The sequence below is a fragment of the Erinaceus europaeus genome, chromosome 19, assembly GCF_950295315.1.
Source record: "Erinaceus europaeus chromosome 19, mEriEur2.1, whole genome shotgun sequence".
Classification (NCBI taxonomy): Eukaryota; Metazoa; Chordata; class Mammalia; order Eulipotyphla; family Erinaceidae; genus Erinaceus; species Erinaceus europaeus.
This window is the reverse complement of record NC_080180.1, coordinates 31,409,357-31,434,558: the sequence shown is the minus strand read 5'-3', so window position 1 is coordinate 31,434,558 and position 25,202 is coordinate 31,409,357. Positions and strand designations below refer to the sequence as shown.

Sequence of the window (25,202 nt, the reverse complement as noted above, 5' to 3'; positions counted from 1 at the left end):
GGTGTTCAGAGAGTGAGGAAGACAAAGAGCCTTTCAGATTCCAGCTAAGAAATCCCACAAGCTTCCAGGCCAGTTTTTTGGTGGTGTGTATGTGTGTGTGTGTGTCTGTGTGTGTCTGTGTGTGTGTGTGTGTGTGTGTGTGTGTGTGTGTGTTTTCCCATCTTCCTCCCTACCCTTCTTCCATTCCACCTCTTTCTCCCCTCAAGTCACAGGTCTTTCTTCCAGCTTTCCACCCAGCAGGAAGTGGTCTGTCCGCCATATTGGAACTGTCCCCTGTGTCTCCCTCTTAACGAGCCAGGTTAAATATGCTGTAATCAGAGTAATAATACACCTGAGCTGGTTCTCGAGAGAACTGCCTTTTGTACTGCGATAGGACATTAATAGCAATTATTCTGCTTTGTAATTGGAGCTTTAAATACTAATTCAAACAGCCAGCGGAAAACCAATTAGTGCTAATTTATCTCTATGTGTTTTCCAGAGCTGGTGTCTGTCACACTGTGAAGAAATAGGTTGGTAATTAGTACAGTTGGGTGGTAGATAGAAGTAATTATCAGCTTCTTTCATTTTTCTTTGGGGAAAAAATGGGGAGGGGGTGGGGGAGGCCAGGATAGGTTCTATAAGTCTTTGTTCCCTTGAAGTTGAAATACAATAGCCCACAATAGCTCCAAGATCCCAGGCTTCAGCTTCCTCGACGTTACAGGTATTTCTGAGACAGGTGGACCCTGGTAGAGGCTGTCTTGAAGGACTTTGAAGACTTTTTCAGCAGACAGGCTGGCAGAAGCACTGCCAGCAATGTGACAGCACTGACTGTCTGGTGAGAGGTTTGTGAGCACCAAACAGCTGACAATAAGGCAGAAGGAACAGTGCGACTTGGGCTCCAGGTCAGTCTCTATACCTCTAGCTGCATAGCCTGAGCAGAGGCACTGACTGTCTTGGCTCTTGGGTCTTCATTTTCATTGTTGGTACTTGTCTCACAGGATTGTTTAAGAAGTGAACTAAAGGGCTGAGGAGACAGTGTAATAGTTATACAAAAGACTTGCCTGAGATCCCAGGTTCAACCCACAGCACCACTATAAGCCAGAGCTGAGCAGTGCTCTGGTCTCTCTCCCCACTTCATATCTTTTTCTCCATATCTCTTTCATTAAGTAAAAAATAAATAAATAAAATATCTAAATTAAAAAGTCTAAAAAAAGTGGATGAAACAAAATAGTATGCACGATGAGCCTAGACTCCAGTAATAATGGGGTTGGGCTAGGGGGACTGACAGTCTACTTTGGATTCTTCCAGATACCTTCGTGTATGTTATTATCTCTAACTCCAAAGTCACAGGCTGACTCACTACATTCATTCATTTCCCTGTTCATTCTGTCCACTCCTTCCCTCTGCTGTATGACTCTGGTAAAGTTTTTTAATTTCACTAAGCCTTGGTTTCCTTGTCTGTATGCTAGGGGTAGTAACAGCAATAGCCGGGGTTAGGGCTCCATTATCACTGTCAATGTTATTATTTCACTGTGTGTGGTTTCACTGCAATCTATCCAAATCCTCTACTGAAAGAAGTAGAGATGGATTATCATATGCATTTTATTAAGTATCTGGTAACCCACAGGTATTTATCAAATGCCCACCAGACATTTGGTTCTGCAGGGAGCGGCCACCACCATTCAAAGACTCAGTGGCGAACACACAGCTCTGAATGGCACTGCCCAGGGCTTCACTGCTCTGCTCACAAAATACTTTCACACAGCTGATACCAGTGCCTTTTCATAAGTGAGCAGGCTGAAAAGTGCTTCAATCCCCATTTTACAGGTGGAAAATGAGGCTCAGAGGATATAGACACATGCTGGGGGAAGTGGTGGACTCAGAACCCAAACCCAGGCCTTTGGCTACAAAGCCTGCATGGGCATTCACAAGATACTGAGTAGATGAATGAATCCATGAGCTTTCCACTGAGCCCTTTAACCTAAGTGACAGCAGCTCTCTCCTCCTGTGAGGACATGGTTGAGTCAGGGGAGGTGGGGTAGAGTGCTGACTCCTGAGAGGAGAAAGGATCAGGGAGCAGAGCTAGACAGCTTTGTTCAGTCTAAGCCAGGTCCTAGGCCTAGTGAAACAGCTCATTTGGATAATGTGCTGCTTTGCCATGTGTGCCACCCAGGTTCAAATTCAGCCCCCAATACATGAAGGAAGCTTTGATTCTGTGATCTCCTTCACTCTCTCTACCTCTTTGATGCCTCTGTCTCTAAAATAATAATAAAGGAGTCAGGTCCTGTCACATGTTTGAATTAGTAGGTGTTGTGGAAAAATCAGGAAGGTACATTTAGTAATCTAGGTGGAGATCAGGCCACCCTGGCCATGTCCTGATCAAACAAGCCCCTGCCTAGACCCTGGAGATACAAATGATGTGATCCTGGGGCCAGGCAAGATTGTTATCCAGCCTGCACCTTGCCCACCAGTCACTCACTCATCTGGGGAGCTGTCTGCACCCCAAGGATGGAGGCCTCTCTCTAATTCCCACAGAGGTACCTGCCATATGCTTGCCAAGCTGTGGGCTGTTATCTATGGGGACACCTTTCCCAGGGGATAGTGGCAGCCCTACATTCAACTTGTCATGGAGGCAGTGTTTGTAGAAGGTCAGACTGGCTGAGGCGTCAGGGTAGATAAGAGCAGAATCAGGACAGCCAAGGAGGGGAGAGGAAGACCAGGGAGTAACAGTATGAACCAGGAGACCTGGAAGAAAGGATTTCATTTCTGGTCAGCCATGTGTCCAAACAGTCACAGTAACCATGGCTGGAAGAATCAGGGTTGGTTCTCATCTTCTTTCTGGTTCTTGGCATTTTCTGAGTGCAGCCCTCATGAAGAAAAACAATGAAACTTATTTTTACAAAAATGGAAAGGACATATGCTAGAGACATTTTGGAGGAAGCACTGACAGAATTTGATAAGTGACTCGATAAGGGTGATAAAGGAGAAAAATGAATCAAAAATAGTTCTGAGGTTCTGAGACTGGGTGATAGGGAAAGTGACAGAGACAGGGAAGTTAGGTGGGAAATGAGCCGTTCACTTTCAGACTGTGAGGCCAGAACTGCTGGTGTTGGTGTAGGAAGAGATGCATTGGATAGACCTTCTTGTGGTGCATCCCATGAGTACCCATTCATTGGGGAAACTGACGATCCTTCCTAGCCGACTGAAAGTGGATCCCAGTCCACATGGATCCCAGTCACTTTCAAAGCCAGCAACAAGCAGCTCCTGACAGCTTTCAACCTGACGCTGTTGACTGGCTACGGAAGAAGGCAAACGCTAGAAGAAGAAGAAGAAGGAAGAGCTTCACAGACAGGAGTGCAGGGCTGTGGAGAGGGGGACCTGGGCCCCCAATTTACTCACCAGGAAACAGGGCAACCTGGGGCCAAGACTAGAACTTGGTATCCTACCAAAATAGTCAGTCCTGAGCAGCAGGCCCTCCTTTCTGAGCAGAGAAGACAGCATAAAGTTCTTGCAGAAAAGATCCTCATGCTTGAGGCTTTGAGGATTCAGTATCAATCCTGGAACTACTATAAGCCAGAACTGAGTAGTAATAAATAACAACAACAATAATAATAATTGAGTTACCTCAAGATAAGACCTTGAAGTAGATCCTCGCCACAGACCCAACGGCTTGGGGCCTGAGCTGCTCACTTATGTGAGGAGCAGGAGTCTGATGGAGGCCAGGATGGACTCAGTGCAGGACAGAGAGCTGGGTGGATACAGGTAAGCTGCAGGACTTGCAAGATGAGGTTATGAAAGACTGACATAGAAGACCCAGGTCCCAGTGTCATTGGTGAGAGAAACATGGAACTCGAATGTGGAACCAGGTGGTGGCTCACCCAGTAGTGCACATGAACTACCATGCTTGAGGACCCAGGTTCAAGCCCCCAAACCCCACCTGCAGGGAGAGAGAGTTTTCATGAGCAGTAGAGCAATGCTGTAGTTGTCTCTTCTCTCTCCCTCTCTCCCTCTCTCTCTCTCTCTCTCTCTTTCTCCCTATCTCTCTCTGTCACCCTCTGTCAAAGGAAGAAATGAAGGAAAGGAAGCCAAGAAAGAGGGAAGAAGAAAGGATGGAAGGAAGAAAGAAATGAAAGGAAAGGGACTGGAATGTGAGAAAACTTGTCTCTGGAGGAATGGAAACCATTTCTCATATTGTGAGGGGTCATAGTGAATCATAGTGAATCCCACCCCCCACTGCCTAGGTGTTGTCAGTGCCCAGAATCCCCTTCTGGCTGGCTCCTGACTTGATGGTCAGCAGAAGCTTTGGACTTACTGAAGCTTCAGGGACCAGATGTCCCCAGCTGCACAAACACTCAGGTGGGAAAAGGAAGACTATTCCCTCCTGCTCCCTCCAGCCTCTAGAACCCTCTGCCTTGTATTTACTCATGACTGGGCCAACGACAGATCCCCAGAGGTTTCTAGTTGAGCATTTGCCTCATGTAGAGCATCACCCAGTGGGCCAGTGGCAACCCTCAGCTTCTTCCATCAGGTCACCCTTCTCCTTCTCCCTGCCCCCCACCAGCCCTCCCTGAACCACCATTGCCTTAAAAGACTCCCTTGACTGAGCCTGAGGCCCCACCCGAGGCTGCGTCACTGTTTCCCTGGTAACCAAAGGGGTGGGTGAAAAGTAACACAAAGCAAATAAAATGAGCTCCACATGGGTGGCCAGAGAGTCACCTCAGCATCTGTGGAGCCACATATAGGGGGAAGGGGATTTTTCCCAGCTTCTGTCCCTGAAGCTGCCCCCTGGGGGGATGAGTCCCCCACCCCAAATCCCAGCCCCAGGCAAGGAGCATTTCACAATACCCCAAGCTACTGTATAGAGACTCACACTCTACAGAGCTGTCTTGCAGGAAAAAAATGAGATTATCTGGTGAGGGTCCTGCCACCTGCACTGGACACCACTGAGGCCTGAAAAGTTCTTAGCCAAGAGGAGCCACTGAGAGCTCCTGGCCAGTCCCTCCCCATTAGGATCAGCCTGAGGAGATTCCAGTGTTCCCATCCTGTCCTCACATAGGTCCTATAACATTTGGGGGCAGAAAAATCCTTTCGGTGAGCGTGTAACATTTGGGGGCAGAAAAATCCTTTCGGTGAGCGTGCCAGGAAAGTCCTGATAGGATGAGGGTCTGAGATTCCAAAGTGCTTCTCAAAGCCTATTTAGTTAAGTTAGAAATGCATGTGTCCAGCACACAGTGTAAAACTTCACATTTCTCTCTCTCTCTCTTCCTCTCTCTCTTTGCCCTTACATTTATTTCTTTATTTTTTTAATTTTTATTTATAAAATGGAAATATTGACAAGACTGTAATATAAGAGGGGTACAATTCCACATAATTCCTACCCCCAGAACTCTATATCCAAGCTTCCCTATTCTTTATCCCTCTGGGATTTCACATTTCTTTTTGCCCATTATCTCAGTGCAGTTTGCTGAAACAGAATGCCATAGACTGTGGTTTGTGAAACAGGAGAGATTGTTTTCTCATGGCCCTAGAGGCTAGAAACCGTAGGTCAGTGGTAGCATGTTCAGGTCCTGGTAAGAGCCTTCTTTTGGGGTGCAGATGCCAACTTTTCACTGTGTGCTCACATGGTGGAGGGAAGACTAGTTCTCTTGTAACACTCCTCCCCTCCCCCAACTAGGGCACTAATCTCATTCAGGAGGGCCCCACCCTCTAGACTTCACCTAATGCTAGTAAGACAAAAGCTTCACCTCCTAATGCATTGAGCCGTAGAGTTTCAACATTTGAAGGGAACACAAATATATCTCTAGTATCCCCAAAGACCTCCATGAGCCTCTTGCCAGTTGACACCCTCATACCTAAAATGACTGTGATTCTGACTGCTGCCACATTGGTGAAGTCTTTTGAGGTTCAGGGTGTTGGAAACACATTGTGGGTATGTCTTTGTGCCTGCCTGTTTGTACAAGGTGGTTACATAGTGCTTTAGACAATATTTCAAATGCTGATCTGTCTGTCCTGATTGTCAAACTGTCACAGAAGACAGAGGCCCCCTCTTTTTCTTGGCTGTGCAGTGTACCCAGTGCTTCTAAACTTCTCAGTGTTTTGCATATTTGTGCTTTTCTCCAAATCAGTGACTTGCAACTGTGATTTCTACCAGGTCAAGCTTGACCAGGAACATCCACACTCAGGCATGCCTAGGCCATGTTCACTTCTGGGTTGCACTCTTTTCTAGCCATCTTAGGACATCATATAGGGATGAGAGTGGGTGTGACAATAGATGAAGGATAACCTTGAATTCCCTCTAAGTTACAACAGGAAAGGGGAGGGGATTATTCGAAAACTGCAGCACTTTATTATTAGTAACATTTGTTTGTGATACATCTCACAACTGCTGGTGCCACACCAGTGTGTCACAGCTTCTAGGCTGAGAACTGCTAGTCTAAGTGGTGTGATTTCAGGGATAAAGGAGGGCCATTTCCTGCCCCCAAAATATCTCTCCTGAACCCCACTGCTTTCCTCAAAAGTTTCTCCCAGTCAATTTACTGTGCTTTTTCAAGCAGCCTCAGTGTCCTCTTTTAAAATACAAGAACTCCCAAAGGGAGAGAATCCATTAAGCTCACAAACCCTAAGTGGGACTTAAAGAGGAATTGGACTCAGGTGCATTGAAGGGGGACTGACTGCCCCATGCTGTGAGGGACACTTTTCTGCTACCTCTGTCTAGCCCACAAAGAGGTCATAAGAATGGCATTGCTATCTCCAAACAGAAGCCAAGCTTGGGGGCCTTAAAAAGCCTAGCCCTCTACACAACTATTAAATTTTAGAAGCAGCCACCAATGCCAGACACTGAGATGTTTCATGGGCAGCAGTACACCCTACAGAGGTATACACAAGGACCAGCTTTATCATGTTATTTTGGGGTGCAAACAAGTGCCCATGTGGAAATTTTATGGAGCATAATTCCAGGAGAAGTACCTATAAGCATTATTTCAACCTCCAAACTGAAATCCACACCCATATTTCAATCTGGGTCTTCTAAGTTGCCTTTTGTAAAGGAGGAAGCAATCTTACCAGTCCAGTTCAGTCCCCAGAATCCATGTTGGGAGCTAACTGAATGGGTAGGGAGCTCTGGGCACTTGTGAACAGGGAAAAACTGGCCTATAAATAAATAAATACAATAAATACAATAAATAAATACAATAAAAGGCAAGATGTTTTGCAAAAGGAGAAAAGTGACACCTGCACTGGAAAAATCTCACTTGGATAGTGTGCTGCTTTGCCATGTGCACAACCTAAGTTCGAGTCAGCCCCTACTACAATGAAGGAAGCTTCAGTGCTGTGGCCTCTTTCACTCTTTCTGCCTTCTCTGTCTCTATCTTTTTTTTAAAAAAAAAGTGGCACCTGACCACAAATCAAAGTATTAGACAAAAATAATGTAATTATGTTCTTTATATTAGACTCCACAGTCCTAAGGTGCCTCAGCCCCAGTACCTGTGGTACTCACTATAGAAGGAAGAGGGTATATTGAATGAGTTCATTGAGTTAGACCAAGAAAGCTGCCCTAGAGTAAGCAGCCACGCTACCCATGAGTCCATGGCTACATGCTTACTCCTTCGGGTGTTAAATGTTGAGGGTCACAATTTGAACTGTACTAACAGTGAGCTGGCAAAGTGGAGGAGAGGCAGTCTCCTCCACATCTAGAATGTAGAGAATGTAAAGCCCAGGCTTGCTGTTGCCTGCAGTAGGGACAATGATCAGAGCAATGCCTGCATATTGCTGGCTATGTTTGCGCATGTGCATACAGCAAGTGTGCTCCCGCAGTCAGCCATGACTCTTGTGTTAGCATGAGAGTGACAGGGTCAAATTGATTTTCTCATGTATTCACTGTAGCAGCATCAGCAATGGGAGTTGTGGACATACAGGGTGGGCAGTGAGACTGTCAGCTAACAGTGCATCCTAGAAGAGTCATATGTTGTCAGCTAGCACTCTAATACACCAAGTAATACCTCAACAGAGGGTAACCTGCACTTGTGCTAGCACTGAGATAGAAGGTAGGAGTCAGGGGGCAGAAAAATAGTTCACTTGGATAGTGTGATGCTTTGCCATGTGCACACCCCAGATTTGAGCCTGGCCCTCATGGCACTGAAGAAAACTTCAGTGCTCTGCTCTCCTCTCCTCTCCTCTCCTCTCCTCTCCTGTCCTCTCCTCTCCTCTCCTCTCCTCTCCTCTCCTCTCTCTTTCTCTCTCTCTCTCTCTCTCTCTCTCTCTCTCTCTCTGTCCCACTCCCTTTGCCTCTCCCTCTCCTTCCTCCTCTATGTCTCCATCTTCAAAAGTAAAGTAGAAATCAATTCTGAAGAAGTGAATGCACACACATGTCAGAGCAGTTATGTGTGCACAGCTATACACATGTACTGGATTCAAGGATGTAGAACTGCAGAAAATGGAATCTGTTAGTAAGAAATTCTGTAATGTGTATGTTTGGGAAATGGACACATGGTCTACCCTGTACCCAAGGTCAGACTTTCTGCCATTTCTCTTCATTCCCTAGAATGTTTCTTTGAAAGATTTGAAGGAAAATGGGCTGGAAAAATTTAAGTGAGGGACATGCAAAGAAACTGATGGAAGGTAACTCTAAAGACAAATTGCAAGTTTCTCAGTGGTGATGGTGGTGATTTTGTTTTGGTTTTTTTGTTTGTTTGTTTTGTTTTGTTTGTTTTGCATATATTTCCCCCTTTTGACTACAAATTGGGTGTGTGTATCTAGTATAAGCTGAGCAATGAGTGAATGAAAGAGTTGAAGGCAATCATCTAGGAGAAAATGAGACTTAATCTGTGGGGCTCCAAGTGCAGCTGCAACCCTAACAGTTTTTCTAAGCAGAGAAATGAATTTTCCAACAATGATAAGCACTAACTTCAGTCCACTCAGTCAGCCAAGTACAGCTTGCTACGTATCCCTGACTTCATCTTCCCAAAACTCTGTGAAACAGCCTTTGACATTATTCCACTGTACGAGTAAGGAGGAAACAGAAGCAAAGACATGCGAAGTTACCTATCCAAGGTCACATAGTTGGGACATGCAGATCCTCTGGTACCAGTGTGCACCACTCTGAAACGCCTACTTCTTGCTACTGGCTGCACAGTGATGATCTGACTACCTCTGTCTGTTTCTATGTACTACTATGAGTCAAGAACATGGCAAAGGGGGTTTGAACAGCAAATTAAAGGGTAGACTAGATGACCCTGAAGTTATCCAGCTTTCTATGTTTCAGTCCATTTGGACTGATAGAATAACTACCATAAGTTGAGTGCATTAGAAGCATATGCATTTGGTGGCCAAGAGGTGGCTTAACTGGTACAGCACACACATTAATTACCCCAGGTCACCACATGGAGTCACATAGGGGAAAGCTTCATGAACAATGGTGCAGTGCTGTAGGGTCTCCCCCCTCTCTGTCTCTCACTCTAGAGGAAAGAAAAAGTGGTCATCAAGAGCACTGAAGTCATGCAGGCATTGGATCCCAGCAACGATTCCCAAGTATACCTCGGAGTTCTAGAGACTTGGAAAGTCTGAAGTCAATGTGCTGGCAAATCCAGTGTCTGAGGACAACTGCCTTCTCCTAATATCCTCACATGACTTAAAGATAGGAAACTCTCATGTGCCCCTTCTTATAAAGGTACTAATCCCATTTTAAGGGGTCCACTCTCATGACTTAATCACCTCCCAAATATCCCATCTCCAGAAATAATCACATTGAGCGGCTAAAGCTTCAACATATAAATGGAGGTGGGAGTCACCCAGGGGACTACAAGCACTCGGTCCATAGATAAAAGCATTCAGTTCATAATGTCATTTAATGTGTCATTTTATTCCATTGCCTTTGGTCATTCTTGGGCAGGAAGGGTTGCTTGGAGTCACTAGGTTTAAAGTGGAAAGAGCAATGGCCTAGGAGTTAGGACCCTAGGCTCCAGCCTTTGCTGCAGACAGCTCTGTGATATGCAGTGAATTACAAAGTCCCTCTTGGCAAAGGTTCCACAGCAGTAAAACCAAGAGGATAGGAAATCTCTAATCCCTTCTACTCTAAGAGCCCACAGTTCTTTGATTTGGTGTAGGGGAGGAAAGAGGAGCTCAAAGCAGGGAAATGGGGCCTTCTTTGCAATTTACAGAGAGGTCATTCTTCTTCTTGGGACCGTACTGTCCCTTTGATCTTTACAGACCTGATAATTGGAAGTCTCACCAAGAAGAAACCAGTTGGATCAATAGCAGACCATCCATCCACATGGAACTTGGCCTTTTCCTCTGTTCAGCACTGAGAATCTGAGAATCTAGGGCATTTCAAAATTGATCTTGCTTTTCCTCAACCATGGGCAATGAATGGGCTGGTGTCAGAAATACCCAAAAGACCTCATGGAGTGGGATTCTGGCTATGCTTGTGAATGGGCTTTTTTTTTTATTTAAGAAAGGATTAATTAACAAAACCATAGGGTAGGAGGGGTACAACTCCACACAATTCCCACCACCCAATCTCCATAACCCACCCCCTCCCCTGATAGCTTTCCCATTCTCTAGCTCTCTGGGAGCATGGACCCAGGGTCATTGAGGGTTGCAGAAGGTAGAAGGTCTGGCTTCTGTAATTGCTTCCCCACTGAACATGGGCGTTGACTGGTTGGTCCATACTCCCAGTCTGCCTCTCTCTTTCCCTAGTAGGGTGTGTCTCTGGGGAAGCTGAGCTCCAGGACACATTGGTGGGGTCTTCAATCCAGGGAAGCCTGGCCAGCATCCTGGTGGCATCTGGAACCTGGTGATTGAAAAAAGATTTAACATACGAAGCCAAACAAATTGCTGAGCAATCATGGGCCCAAAGCTTGGAATAGTGGAGAGGAAGTGTTAGGGAGGTACTCACTGCAAACTCTAGTGTACTTCTGCTTTCAGGTATATATTTTGCAGTAGTTTATGGATACGTGTGAACATAAGCTCTCTCTCACAGAAACTAGGTTTATGTATATCTAGGTTATGGGACTTTGTTAGAAAGTGAACCACCTGAGATGAAATTAGAGTGTACTATTAAAGGAAAGGTCTCACCCGAGTAATGAAGCTGAAGGGTTGTCATTCCACACGTGAAGTCTCTGGACACAGTCTGAGGTGAAGCATGTTGAGGTGGCAATCGTTGTGTTGGTTAGGTTGTGATCGGCAGATGCAATATTATTTGGTATGGATTGGGAGAGGCATATGGGAAAGTGGGCCCTATCCAAGGGTTCCAGGACTGGGGGAAGTAGGGGCTCTATAGTGGAGATGTGAGGTTCCTGCTGTAATTTGGTCAGGTCCTGCTTTTAGTTTCCCTTTCAGATCTTCTTAGTTAACTTCTGTTGATGAGTGGGATCATCCCATACTCATCTTTATCTTTCTGACTTAGCTCACTTAACATAATTCCTTCTAGCTCTGTCCAAGATGGGTCAGAGAAGGTGGGTTCATTGTTCTTGATAGCTGCATAGTATTCCGTTGTGTATATATACCACAGCTTTCTCAGCCACTCATCTGTTGTTGGGCACCTGGGTTGCTTCCAGGTTTTAGCTATTATGAATTGTGCTGCTATGAACATAGGAGTACACACCTCTTTTTGGTTGGGTGTTATGGAGTCCTTGGAGTATAACCCCAGGAGAGGAATTACTGGATCATATGGAAGGTCCATGTCTAGCCTTCTGAGAGTTTTCCAGACTGCTCTCCACAGAGGCTGTACCAATTTACATTCCCACCAGCAATGTAAAAGGGTTCCTCTGTCCCCACATCCTCTCCAGCATTTGTTGCTGCTGTCCTTTTTGATGTATGCCATTCTTACAGGAGTGAGGTGGTATCTTAGTGTTGTCTTAATTTGCATTTCTCTGACAATCAGTGACCTAGAGCAGTTTTTCATATGTTTGTTAGCCTTTTGGATCTCCTCTGAGGTGAATGTTTTGTTCATATCCTCTGCCCATTTTTGGATGGGGTCATTTGCTTTTTTGGTGCTAAGTTTGCTGAGCTCTTTATATATTTTGGTGATTAGTTTCTTGTCTTATGTATGGCATGTGAAGATCTTCTCGTGAATGGGCATTTTTAAAGGGCCATCCTGCATATTTGCAGGAATGCTCTCTGCTACATGGTTTCCCACCCCTGTGTTGCTTTTATATATATTTCCCTACAAGACAATGAAGCTCAGCCAAATGGAAAGCAGAGTGATCTGGTAGAATTTGCTAAGAAGGAATCTTGCTGGGGTGGGAAGCCAAGATTGTATATTCAGGACCTCACCTGATAAATAAGAAAAACAGCACAGCTCCCCAGAACACATGAGATCTCCTTATTTTTTGTTTCCTTTGCCCTTTTTAATTAATGGTGTGTTGTTTCCCATTTTGCCTATTTAAATTGCAGTTTTTGAGACAATAAGCAAACTAACAATAGGGGTTAAATAATTTGTTAGAACGTGGGGGATATAAGAGAATTGGGGCTTGGAAAGGGGGATGGGGAACTGGAATCTGCCAGGAGCAGCAATAAATGCAGAGTTATGCCTTAGGCATAATATATCAAAGAAAATATAATGCATCCAACTTAAAACTAATGATTGCCATATAATTAGATGAGAAGCATTGTGCTATAAATGTGTATTCTTTAGCGTGCTGTGATTTTACTGTAAAAAAAGAGAGAGAGAGAGAGCTAGCAAGAGAGGAGACAGAAAAACACAGAGCCCAGCAACATACTATAAAAAGAACCTTCTGTTGACTTCTCTACTGTTTAGTATTCCTTGGCTGTTCTCCCTTGGGAGTGTGTAATTAGTACTTTATGAAGAGTACATTTAAAGCAGTTTAATATTCACCTCATTCAATCTGAAACAATGTGATCCATGCTTAGACAAATCAGTGCTCCTTGCTGACATAATCTGTCAGAACATTACCTCTGAAAAGACCTTTCAAGAGGTTTGGATGTTAATTAGTTGTCTATCATGTATAAACAGAGCAGTGAGCAGAAGGGGCTCCGACAGGCCAGAGGGATACGTTGGGAAATGTATGTTGTATGAATGCAGCATGCAGGGGGGTCTTTTCTCTCTCTCTCCACACCTCCCCCAACACCCCACCTCTCAGTGTCAGCAGTTACACACACCTTGGACCTCTTCTGGGCAATGAAGAGGTTTTCCAGTTCTCTCCAAGGGAGCAAGCAGACCCCAGAGGTGACTGTGAGCTCACAAGGTGCTCCCACACACATCACCCCCACCAGTCCTGTTCCTGAGGCCCCACAGCACTGCAGGAGAAGGCCATCTGCAAGGGGTAGCAATGTCTTATGACCCTGCATTCCTACCTGGGTTTGCTAGAAGCCTCCAGACTTTAAACCTGGCTGGGTGCTACATTCTGTGAGATAGAAAAGCCACTCCACTGCACAGATCCTACTCACCCAAAATCTCTCCTCTTCTGGGAAGTCAGACTGATGCAGACAGAGCCATGTGGTGTCCCTTAGGTCTCATGCTCACAGCCAGCTTCCTTGTTCACCCTGGATTCACAAAATGCTGACAGGTTCTGAACCTTCAGGGTACACAGTCCAGGCCTCCCTCCAGGGTGAAATTTTGCCAAAGTTCCTCCTGCAAGAACCAAGTTCAAGGCTATGTGAGGCTACCCTTCACCTAGACCTAAAATGTCTGCATGTGACATCCTGGTGGGTTGAAGATGCTCACTTCTATGTTGTGGGTTGGGGAATTTTTTTTAAGTTTTATATATATATATATATGAAGGAAACATTGACAAAACCATAGAATAAGAGGGGTACAACTCCACACAATTCCCACCACCAGAACTCCGTATCCCATCCCCTCCCCTAATAATTTTCCTATTATTTAACCCTCTGGGAGTATGGACCCAAGGTCATTGAAGGATGCAGAAGGTGGAAGGTCTGGCTTCTGTAATTGCTTCCCCACTGAACATGGGCATTGACAGGTCGATCCATACTCCCAGCCTGTCTTTCTCTTTCCCTAGTGGGGAAGGGCTCTGGGGAAAGCAGAGCTCCAGGATATATTGGTGGGGTTGTCTGTGCAGGGAAGTCTGGTCGGCATCATGCTAGCATCTGGAACCTGGTGGTTAAAAGAGAGTTAACATACAAGGCCAAACAAATGTTGATCAATCATGAACTTAAAGTCTGGAATAGTGCAAATGAAGAGTTGGGGGACACTCCATTTTGTAGATAGCTAGTAGGCATATTTTAATTATATTCCAAAGGGCCTGTGGCTATACTAGTCTTTTTTTTTCCCCTGAGCCTGAAATCTGATATGCAGGTGGATCCAAGTTATTGTCTGGGGAGATGATGTCTGGCTGGAAAAGGAACAGAAAGTTGGGTCAGGGAAGAGAGTAGCTCCCTAATATGGGAAAGGTGTATAAATCTTGTTGACTGCAAACCCCATCTATTTGATTTGGTCCAGGGTCCATATTCAGCTTAAGAGCCTATGTGACATATGCATCCCTGTAGATCTGAGCTCACATTCTGCATCATGAGTAGGAACATTCCAAGCTGCCCCAATATCAGGACCCATCTTCCTCAGGTGTAGCATAGAGTATGTTGTCCATTCTCCCTTCGGAGGATGGAACATTTTCTACCGTTGTTGATCCAAGTTGAGGGCAAGGTCCTATGGGGGGCCCACAAAGGGATCTATTTTGGTGTTCCTGATAGAGATGACCAGTAACAAGGCAAGAGGGATTTATTTGAGGTCTAGGCAGGTTGGGGAATTTTGATGTTCTTGTCAGGCTCATGATTGCAAGATGACATGCCCCCCTCCCCAAGGGTCAGGTGGCCCCAGCAGCCCATCAGCTGTTTCCCAGATGGTTTTTCCTTCCCCCACTCTAGTCACCCCACCTTCAAGTTGTGACCTCACCCCCACAAACTCTTCTTTTCTCTCCATAAGCACCCACTCAGCATCTACTCAGTATTGCACTGCACCACATTCTAGGGCAAAGATGATGAGTAACCATGGTCTCAATTTATAAGGCATTTACAGACCCATAAGTGTATCATTACAGTTTGAGGTAATTATAAGTCAAGTAAGGGAGGGAATAATAATTTAGTGGTTAGGAGAGAGGGTGCCAGAGTTGAACTGTGTGGATTAGCTTTACTACCTAACAGCTAGGTGACCTTGAGCAGGTTACCTAACTGTTGCAATCTTCAATTTTCTTATTTGTAAAACAAGGATAAGAATATCTATCTTACAGGTTAGTGACTATTGAATGAGATAATAAAGTGCCTAGTGCAGGACTAATGCTTGCCCTCAAAATAGTGCCATAGTTGCATTAGAATCAGAAATCCCCAAGGTAGATGATTCCTCATCCTTCTGGTAAGTAGTCTTGGGAGGCTTCTAAGAGGAGCTGAAACTTGAATTGTGTTTTATTTTTGTTTGGTTTTTTCTGACTTTATTTATTTAGACCAGAAGGGGACAGGTGACTATAGTCAAGTCATTAAAATTCTGAGGCTCTGATTAACCTGGAAAACGGGAATAACATTTCCTATGTCAAATGACAGGGTTGTGAGCATCAGTAGGAAAAAAATGCCCCTTTCTAAACTACAAAGTATGATATACACCTGAAAAATCATATCTGCTTTAGGGACCAGGCGATGGCACACATGATTAAGCGTACACAAGGATAACAGTGCACAAGGATGCAGGCTCAAGTCCCTGGTCCCCACCTGCAAGGGGAAAGCTTCACAAGTGGTGGATCAGGGCTGCAGGTGTCTCTCTGTCTCTCCCCCTCTCTGTCTCCCCTCTCCTTGCAATCTTTCTCTGTCCTTTCAAATAAAAGAATAAATAAATAAATAAATAAATAAGAAAATGGCCACCTGTTGTGGTGGATGCATCATGCAGGCATGCAATAATATTCATGGGAGAGAGAGAGAGAGAGAGAACACAGAGGACCCCTCCAACCTATGCCCAGCTGGAGAATTGAACCTGGGGGCCTTGCACATGCCAGTCCTGTGCTCTACCCACTGGACCACCTCCACTTTGTTTTAAAGGGCCAAGTAGTTTACCAGGTAAAGTGATGGAGTGGCTTTCTAGATATAAAATGACACATTATAGGGCCAACAAGGTGGCTTTGCGGCAGAATGCCCTGCCTCATATGCATGACACTCTGGGTTCAGTTCCTGGCATCACATGGGAGCAGAAAGGAGAACTCTGCAAATGGTGGAGTCAGTGATTTGCTCTCTGTCTCTTGGGAGCCCCCTCACTGTCTCTCTCAGTTCTGAAAAATATAGAGAAAAATAGTCCTGGCAAGTGACTCAGTAGTAACAGGCATATGTGAAAACTGGGTTAGAGCTCAGGTGCCACATTAAAAATAATAATAAAGTAGTGTTTTAGCTTTACAGGTGGAAGTGGGCTGGAGAAGCAAGCAGGGTGTTTGGGATGGGAAGGCCTGGCCATTGTGCTTTGCCTGTCCCCACTGAGTTACAGCGCAGGACACTGGTCCCAGTGAGCCCTTCAGAACCAGCCAATGGAATGGCATTGATGTATAGACAGGAAAGCAGCAGTTCAGCACTGAAGGGATCTCCACACAACTCCTCTTCCCTTCACCCCTCCCCCAATGCTAGGCCTTGGTTACCTTATGAAGCATGCCAAATGGTGGGAATATAACTAAAATATGCCTACTAGCTATCTACAAAATGGAGGACCCCCCCAACTCTTTATCTGCACTATTCCAGCCTTTAGGTTCATGACTGATCAACAATTTGGCTTTGTATGTTAACTCTCTTTCAACCACCAGGTTCCAGATGCTAGCATGATGCCGACCAGACTTCCCTGCACAGACAACCCCACCAATATATCCTGGAGCTCTGTTTCCCCAGAGCCCTTCCCCACTAGGGAAAGAGAAAGACAGGCTGGGAGTATGGATCGACCTGTCAACACCCATGTTCAGCGGGGAAGCAATTACAGAAGCCAGACCTTCCACCTTCTGCATCCTTCAATGACCTTGGGTCCATACTCCCAGAGGGTTAAAGAATAGGAAAGTTATTAGGGAGGGGATGGGATACGGAGTTCTGGTGGTGGGAATTGTGTGGAGTTGTACCCCTCTTATCCTATGGTTTAGTCAATGTTTCCTTTTTATAAATAAAAAATTAAATTAAAAAAAAGAGAGAGAGGCTCCTGCAGACCTGCTTTACCATTCATAAAGATTCCCCCGCAGGTGGATAACCCAGGTACTTGAGTATGGTAGCATGTGTGCTCAACCAGATGTGATACTGCCTGATTCCCCACAGGTTTATATTTTTATAGAATTATAGGAAAAAATAATATACCCCTAGGCAGACAACCTCACCAATGTGTCCCAGAATCTCACCTCTCCACAGCCCTACCCCACTAGGAAAGATAGAAATAGTCTGGGGTGTGGAATGACCTGCCAATGCTCATAGCCAGTGGAGAAGAGTTACAGAAGCCAAATCTTCCACCTTCTGCAGCCCATAAAGAATTTTGTTCCATACTCCCAGAGGGGTGGAGAAAATTTAGGGGAAGATTATCAGAGGGCTCTGAATTCCAGTTGCATCAGGAACCAGAGAGAAAATGGGGAGAATGGAAAGACACTCAGAAGCAGTAATAGGTGGAGTTGAAAAAGAGAGAGAGAAGGCAGGACCATAGGAAAAATGGGCAAATGTATATAAGTATAGATAGTTATAGAAATAATAGTCAACCCATATTTGTGACCTTGGGAGACCCCACACTACATGGAGTATTCAGGAAACATTCAACTTAGTGCCAGACATTGAGAACCAGAGATCCTAAGTGAAAAGGCCACTGTGGGGAAGAAAGGCAGGTGGCAACACAGCTGCATGACCTGTTTCTCCAAAATAATTTTTGAAATGGTATTTACTAAGGATGCAGTCAGGCAGAAAGGATCACCAGTAGTTTCTCCCCTCTCCCTTCCTATTTCTGTCTCTTACCCTCTATCAAAAATAAGTATATTATTTTTAAAAAAAATTTAAGTGAGATACAGTGCAGACCTATTGCCCGATTCCCCCAGGCAGCCTGCCACCTGTAGGACCCCTGTCAAAGTTCAGGGGATTGAGGCCTGGAGCCCTTTCCCCTTGGGAAGTGGTGGAGACAAAGTCATGAGCTGTTGGCCTCAACAAGCTAAAACCCCCATCTTGTCACTGCCCCAGGGTGACAGGTGACCTTGACCTTGGAGGCCTTAGCTCTTTCTAAATACAAAATGAAGGGCCCTAGTGGAGCTCCTGGGACAGACAAAAGTACACTGTCTTTCTGATATATTTATAATATTTACATATTATATAATAAATATATGTTTATATGTGTAATTTTTTTGTAGGGCAAGGAGTACCGTGAAGGTGGGAGATTGGACACACACAAAAGATGTCTACATGGGGAGGAGTGGAGACAGGGCAGAAAGTTCCGACCAGTCAGGAAACTGGGAGATACTTCCAGCAGAGGGGGTGAGAACCAGCCACAAGCTGGCCAAGGCCTCCTGCAGTTCACAGCCAAACTGCAGAGCTAATCTGGCCTAGACTGGCTGGATTAGTCACCAGTTTTGACAAGGAGTTGAGCTGGTTACATAATCGCCTCTTTCATTCTCCACTGGCCCTCCAATGCTGAGCTCTCTTGGAGTGGAGGGTCTGGAGCCCAGAGAGTCCTGTCCTGGAACCTAGGAACCCACACTAGCCCTCCCCAGGGCCTGCTGCAACCCCACAGGGCCAGAAGGAGGCGCCAGCTGTTCACCTCCTGTCTGAGTCTTTGCCACTTGGCCGCCAAAACAATCACACACTAGTCTTGCCACCTGAAGGTTCCAGGCCTTGGCAGGGAAGCTGCCCCAGACAAGGAGTTATGTATTTCTCAGCTCATGGCTGCTGAGTAGCACTCTGGGTGCTTCTAAGTCCATTTCCCCTCCTGAGTGTACTGTCAGACCTCAGTGTCATTATTACTATCAATAAGCATTCAATGAGCACCTGTCCAGCTGCAGAACAAGCTTGGAATTACAGAGCCTCTTCCTTCTGGCATGAGAGCACTTTTGCATAGAGGAAGCCTAAGCAACTTACCGTTTCCTGTTGAGGGGCTGATTGAATCCCCAGGTCAGGGTTAGGAAGGGGAACTAGCCTTGACCTGAGAGATGCCCAGGACAGCGTAGGTCCTTATGGTCCATATTCTTACTGATTTACTCACCCAGTGCATGTAGCTGCACAAATTACAATAAAGTCAACAATATCAATAATAAGTGCTGATGAGGAGGACAATGATAGTGATAAAAATAGTGTTAGGGAAGGTTATGTATGACCTGCTTTGGCCCCAAGTACTTGGGACTTCCACTGTTCCTTCCTCTCAAGTGGTATGTCTGTTAGACTCACTAAATAGCAGGAAACTAGGAATAGAAGCTGGAGAAACATTTAAGAATCATTTACACAGACCCCTGGCTCCAAGAAGGATGGGGCTCTTTCAGGGACAGTTACCACTGCAGCAAGAGGATGAACACAGGAGTCAGTGGGGCTGGGGACTGCTTGGGTCCTCCCTCCCTGCACCCACCCCAAATGAGGAGAAAGCTCCCAATACTACCTCTCAGGGGAAAGTGAAAACGCTGAGGGCTACTTTCCCTACTAATCATATCAGATTCATGTTAGTTAAAAACTAAAAGAGATCTCAGAGGTCACCAAAGTCAGCCTCTCCACTATACAGATGAGGAAATGGGTGCTAGGAGGTCGTCTCCTCTCCCAGTGCCACATAGCAGAGCCAACTCCCATTTCAGGTCATTACACTGAGCAAAGCAAAGAAAGGATTGTAATGGATGGGATTGAATGCAGAAGTCACCAGCCTTCTCTGCAAGCAGAAGTCATGTGGTCCCCAGTTCCTGCCTAGCTGGCTCTGGAACAAGCAGATACCAGCTTTGCACAGAAGGAGGAGCAACTGCTCCCAGGAAGACACACAAGTGGCCATGATGGCAAGCCATTGGCTACAGTTTTGAGAAAAGTGGATCTTCCCCACCCCCACCCCCAGAAAAGAGTAAAAAGGGCAAGTTAGACCCAGGCCTGCAGGCTAATTCCTGGTAAGTCTGATCCAGCTGCTATCTCACCAGAGATCTGCCGGGTGTCTACTTGGGGCAAACTTTCCCAGCAATATTTCAAGCCAATTAGAGAAAATTATGGGATTAAATAGGAAACGTTGTGTTAGTTTAGGCCACAAAAAAACTCATGCCACAAATGTCTTCAGAGTGCCTACTCTGTAAGAATTCCACAGTGAAGGAGTTGAAGGCCTTAGAACCTACAGCCTGGTAGATGAGGCAGGAAAGAAAAGAATTAATGCAGGGACTTTAATCCTTAATTCATGGGGAACACTGAGGGAAGATGGCCTGTAGTGGGGAGTCAAGGGATCAAGGGCTACTTCACAGAGGAGGGACACCAGGTCCTGGGCACTTAGGAAGCACCAAAGAGCCAGATGCCATACTGAGAAGAAGCAATTTGATCTATCCATTTTCATTTTCTGCTTTCCTGTCCCTGCTCCCTGCACCCAGAGTTCAGCGAGGTTCTTCTCGTTTGAGCGTCTCCACTCAGCACTCCCAGCTCTGCCTACTGTCTTCAAGCCTGCCTTTCCCATCATTTTCCCCACTTGGGGATCCACGCCCTGCTGAATGAGTAGGCTCATCCCAGAAGCTCTGGGGAGGGGCCCCTCCAGACTCACCTGCACAGATGTGCTCTGTTCCCTACACAGCTGTCCAGGCAACCCATCTGCGCTCACTTCCTGCCTCCTAGCTCCAGCCTCTCACACCTCCCACACAGAGGCAGAGAAGTTTGGTCCAAAAGCCAATGTGGAGGCCACCACTGCCAACACAGTAAACCCCCAGCCCCTGCCTCTCTCCCTGCCCTCTGAGCTCCTCCATAAGCAGTGGTGACCTGGGAAGTACTTCAGCAAGATGCTGCCTTTACCTGGCCACTCCAAAGAGATCTTCCTTGAAGTTCAAGCTCAGACTCTCAGCAACTGTGGGGGCTGCCCAGTTCTGAAGTCCTCCCAACAGTGCTAGTGCATGAAACAAATCACCAGGATGGCTCATCTGGCTTCACTACTTTGTCAAGGCTAAGAACCCCAAGGGAAGAAGAAAAAGTATTTTCCAAAAAAGAAGGAGGAGGAGAAGGAGAAAGGAGCTGATTGTGCAAAGATGTCCCAGCTAAACAACCAACCCAACTTAATTGTTGGCTCCATGTTCAAAATGGGGTTCCCCCATCTTTCATGTTGGAAGATGGAAGAAAAAGGGAAGTGGTCCAAGGAAGTGTCACATCTGGAAGCCTTTAAGTTTGGGGGTGCCTGCAAGCCCCTGAGAAGAAGGCATTTGTTCTTTAGGACCATAGGACTAGTGCAGGCCATGCTACAGTTCCCAAGGACTGAACACATGTTTGTGGCAACAACTATGACCTTGTGATACAGTAGGCACTCAGTAGGAGTGTGGTGAACTGAGCTGCCATGTTACTCCTTAGCCACAAGTGTGGAATCTCATTAACCCTCTGTATGCGCTTAAGAAAGTCAAATTGGGCAATCAGGACAAGCAGAGGCATAACAACAGTATGCCCCCATGGTGAAGAATGGAGATGGAGGATGTGGATGAAATGCAGCTATAAAATTAGCAGGCACCCCTACTCAGCCCAGAGTCTTTAAAACCCTCACCTTAATGTACTGGAAATTAGACAGAAAGATAATAAAGTGTTCCCTTTTCCTGGAAAAAAATAATGTGTGTGAACACCAGAACTCCACATCTCTTGAATAATAGGATCTCCTGGGTGGGCACTGGCTTTTCTAGGCAAAAATGATCTCCCACAAGAGGACTGGTGCCAACAGCAAGAGCTATCCTAGGCTTTGCCATTACAAGAGGGACTTACCTTCCTTGGCCACCATTTTAAAATTAGGAGGAATCCCAGTCCACCCACTCTCCCTAGCATGCCTCTGGACATAAATGGCTCTGCATATGACTTCAGTGAGAGGCTGTGCTGGGCTTCCTGTCGGGTTGGAAACCCAGTTGATGAAGGTTGTTGAAATTGTTCCCTGAAGATGAGCTGCCTCAGGGTGACCAGGCAACTATAAACTTAGGCTTTCTTTATCTTCAAAGTCCTTTGTTAAGAATCTAAGGAAAAGAAGTTCCTTCACAAAGGCACTCATGTCACCATTTTTTCCATTTCACAAATCTGGCCACCATAACTGATGATGGAGCCCCTGGGATTCAGTTCCCAGCCTGAAACCACTGATCACCTGATAAGTCTGAGCCTAATGTAACACAAAGAGACAATGGATGCATAGATGGTGAGTGATGAGAAGGAAGGATGACAGCCATGCAGAAAGGCAAGCTGATAAGCAGCAGGCAAAGGTCTTGTACTTACCAGAGGCCTTTGGAGAAGTATACTTGGCACAGGGAGGCTCTCCTTGTTTTAAGAGCTATCCTAGGCTTTGCCATGACAAGAGGGACTTGCCTTCCTTGACCAAAACCTGAAGTTTTATTTAAACATAAATATAAACACACAGAGGCACACATACACACATCCCTCCTCCACATCATCATCCTCATCTTCACAAGTCCCTCCCCTGCCCAATGATTTGGGACCTCTCTATCTACTACAGATTTAAGAGAAAGAAAAAGTCCACATTACATATTCACCTGGATTCCTCAACTAGTGCATCAGGTTAAGATAGCTCTAGAGTGAGCTTCCTTATGTTCCTGAGTATCAGACCTATGTCCCCAAAATAACTGGGTTTAGAGGGAAGGCACATAACATCATTCTTCCACCCCCAAGAGCCACAAGTTATCTGGCCAATCCTCAGAGATGCCCAAGTCTCACAGGGTAGAATTTTATTTCCAGGTTTCTGTGTTGAGGGGTCTGTCTGTGAGCTCCTTATCTTGGGACCTTGGTTCAGGGCAACCACCCAACCCCATCCAGAAGCAGGAGACTTGACCTTGGAGCTCTTGATACATGGATTCCCTGGGACAGATTTCACAACCCAGCCCTGAGTTTTACTACAAGTTTCAGACAAAGAAGGTGTGTCAGAGCCGAGAGCATGCTTCTGCCCGCTGCGTGGGTGTCAAGTTCAATACCTTCTTGTCAACACTTGAATGTGTTGAACATCACTCACAAGGGCATTCTTTAAGAAACCTATTAACTTAATTACCAAGGTATTTTTTTCTTGCTCTCCCCCCCCCCCATCCAGCATCTCATATTTAAAAAAAAAAAAAAAATTGGCTTTCTTCCTTTCTGAGGAACTTTTGATGTAACTCCTCTCCCCTCTTGGCACAATACCATCTTGTTTATTTCCCTAGCAGTTAGGAGTGCTGTGTAGATGGCCTCTTTTGCTCAGGCCTTGGATCAGAGTGAAGCTAGGAGAGAAAAATTGACCCTGGGGCTGGGGCAGTGGGTCACCTGGCACCCTAGATGATGACTGCCCAGCAGGACTGGAGTTCTAGAGACTGAGAGCAGTGCAGGCATAGATCAAGCTTCCCCAGGATCCCTGGGTGGGAACCTCCTTTCTAAAGAAGATGAGAGTCAGGTGGTGGTAAATAGCATAATGGTTATGCAAAGAGACTCTCATGCCTAAGGCTCCAAAGTCCCAGATTCAGTCCTGAGCACCACCATAAGCCAGAGCTGAATCTGGTAAAAAAAAAAAAAAAAAAAAAGTCACCCCAGAGATACAAATCACTCGACAGGCATTTATTAAATACCAATCCACAACCATCCACCTGGATTTTGGAAAGCACAAAAAAAAAAAAAAAAAAAAAAAGGAGAGGGCAGTGGCACACTCAGTTGAGTAGTTGAGTGCGCATGTTAGCATTCACAAGTACCTGAGTTCAAGCCCCCAGTCCCGCCTGTAGGGGAGAAACTTCATGAGCAATGAAGCAGTATTAAAGATGCCTTTCTCTCTCCTTCTCTATCTTGCCTTCCAATTTCCAACTTATCAAATAAAATTCATCAATTAGTTAATTAATTTTAAAAAAGAAAAGATCTGCCCAGTGTTCCCAAAGTATAGCCCCACACACATTTAAGTCCCAGAGAAATGGGAGGTGGCTTGCTGCAATTGGTCTCCACTGGGGGGATCAGGACTGCAGACCCCACAGTGCCTATGATAGGCCCCATAATGGCTGTGGCCCTGGACTGTTCCTCAATACAGTGCAGAGAGGGGACCTCAGCAAGGGGTCCCCAAACTCCCTTTCAGGTCTCATCCTACATAGCTGATCTGCTTCCACAGCTGTCTGCAGCTTCTTGGACCAGGAGAAGGGAGGAGGGATGGCATTGTCCTAAAAGAGAGGCAGATATGTACCATCTCAGGGCATCCACACTGATGGTTGGATGCTGACTCCCCTGTTGAATGAAGGAGGAGGCAGGTGGAGGCAGGGGCTGGGCTGGAGCCAGTTCCAGCTCCAGCAGAGAAGGCAACAGTGCTCAAGTTACCTAAGGGACCTCTTGCCTATGGGTTTAAATAAGAAGAGCTCCACAGGGTGGGGAGAATACAGATCCAAGAAGGATGACAGAGGACCTAGTGGAGGTTGTACTGTTATATGGAAAACTGGGAAATGTTATGCATGTTCAAACTATTGTATTTTCTGTTGAATGTAAAACATTAATTCCCCAATAAAGAAATTTAAAAAAAGAAGAAGAGCTCCACAGATGCCTACAGAGGCCACTGGGGGAGATTCTAGCCATCCAGACCTTGGGCTCCCATTCACTGGATTGGGGAAAATCCAGGCAGCCAGCTATGAAGAGGCAGGAACACACCCCACAGCTTTCTTGCCAAAACCATGCATAACCAAGAGGTAATATTCAGACCTCTTCAACCACCCCAACTCCTTTCCCTACTCCCAGGAAAGTGAGGGGGGAAAAAAAAAACCTAGAGTGAATTAAAAGATGGGGATATGGGGGTAGGGCGGTAGTACAATGGGTTGAGCACACATGGCACGAAGTGCAAGGACCAGCTGACAGATTCCAATTCGAGCTCCCCACCTGCAGGGGAGTTGCCTCACAGGCACAGGCGGTGAAGCAGATCTGCAGGTGTCTGTCTTTCTTTCCCCCTCTCTGTCTTCCCCTCCTCTCTCCATTTCTCTCTGTCCTATCCAACAACAATGGCATCAATAACAACAATAATAACCACATCAATGATTAAAAAAAAAAAAAACAAGGGCAATAAAAGGGGGAAAATAGCCTCCAGGAGCAGTGGATTCATGGTGCAGGCACCGAGCCCCAGCAATAACCCTGGAGGGGAAAAAAAAAAAAAAAAA

The 25,202-nt window shown here is 45.8% G+C and overlaps 1 protein-coding gene and 1 long non-coding RNA gene across 7 annotated transcripts in view; one reads left to right on the top strand and one right to left on the bottom strand.

The window, feature by feature from the left end:
- PEBP4 (phosphatidylethanolamine binding protein 4) overlaps positions 1-25,202 on the top strand; it is a 304,246-nt gene that overhangs the window by 259,951 nt on the left and 19,093 nt on the right. The gene's annotated exons all lie outside the window — the stretch shown is intronic.
- The window catches only part of LOC132534631 (uncharacterized), a 48,937-nt gene continuing 34,314 nt past the window's right edge, over positions 10,580-25,202 (bottom strand). The window contains exons 2-3 of the long non-coding RNA XR_009546358.1: positions 13,384-13,567; positions 10,580-10,765 (exon numbers count right to left, since the gene is read on the bottom strand). This is a non-coding gene — a long non-coding RNA (uncharacterized LOC132534631). The remainder of the gene's footprint in view (positions 10,766-13,383; positions 13,568-25,202) is intronic.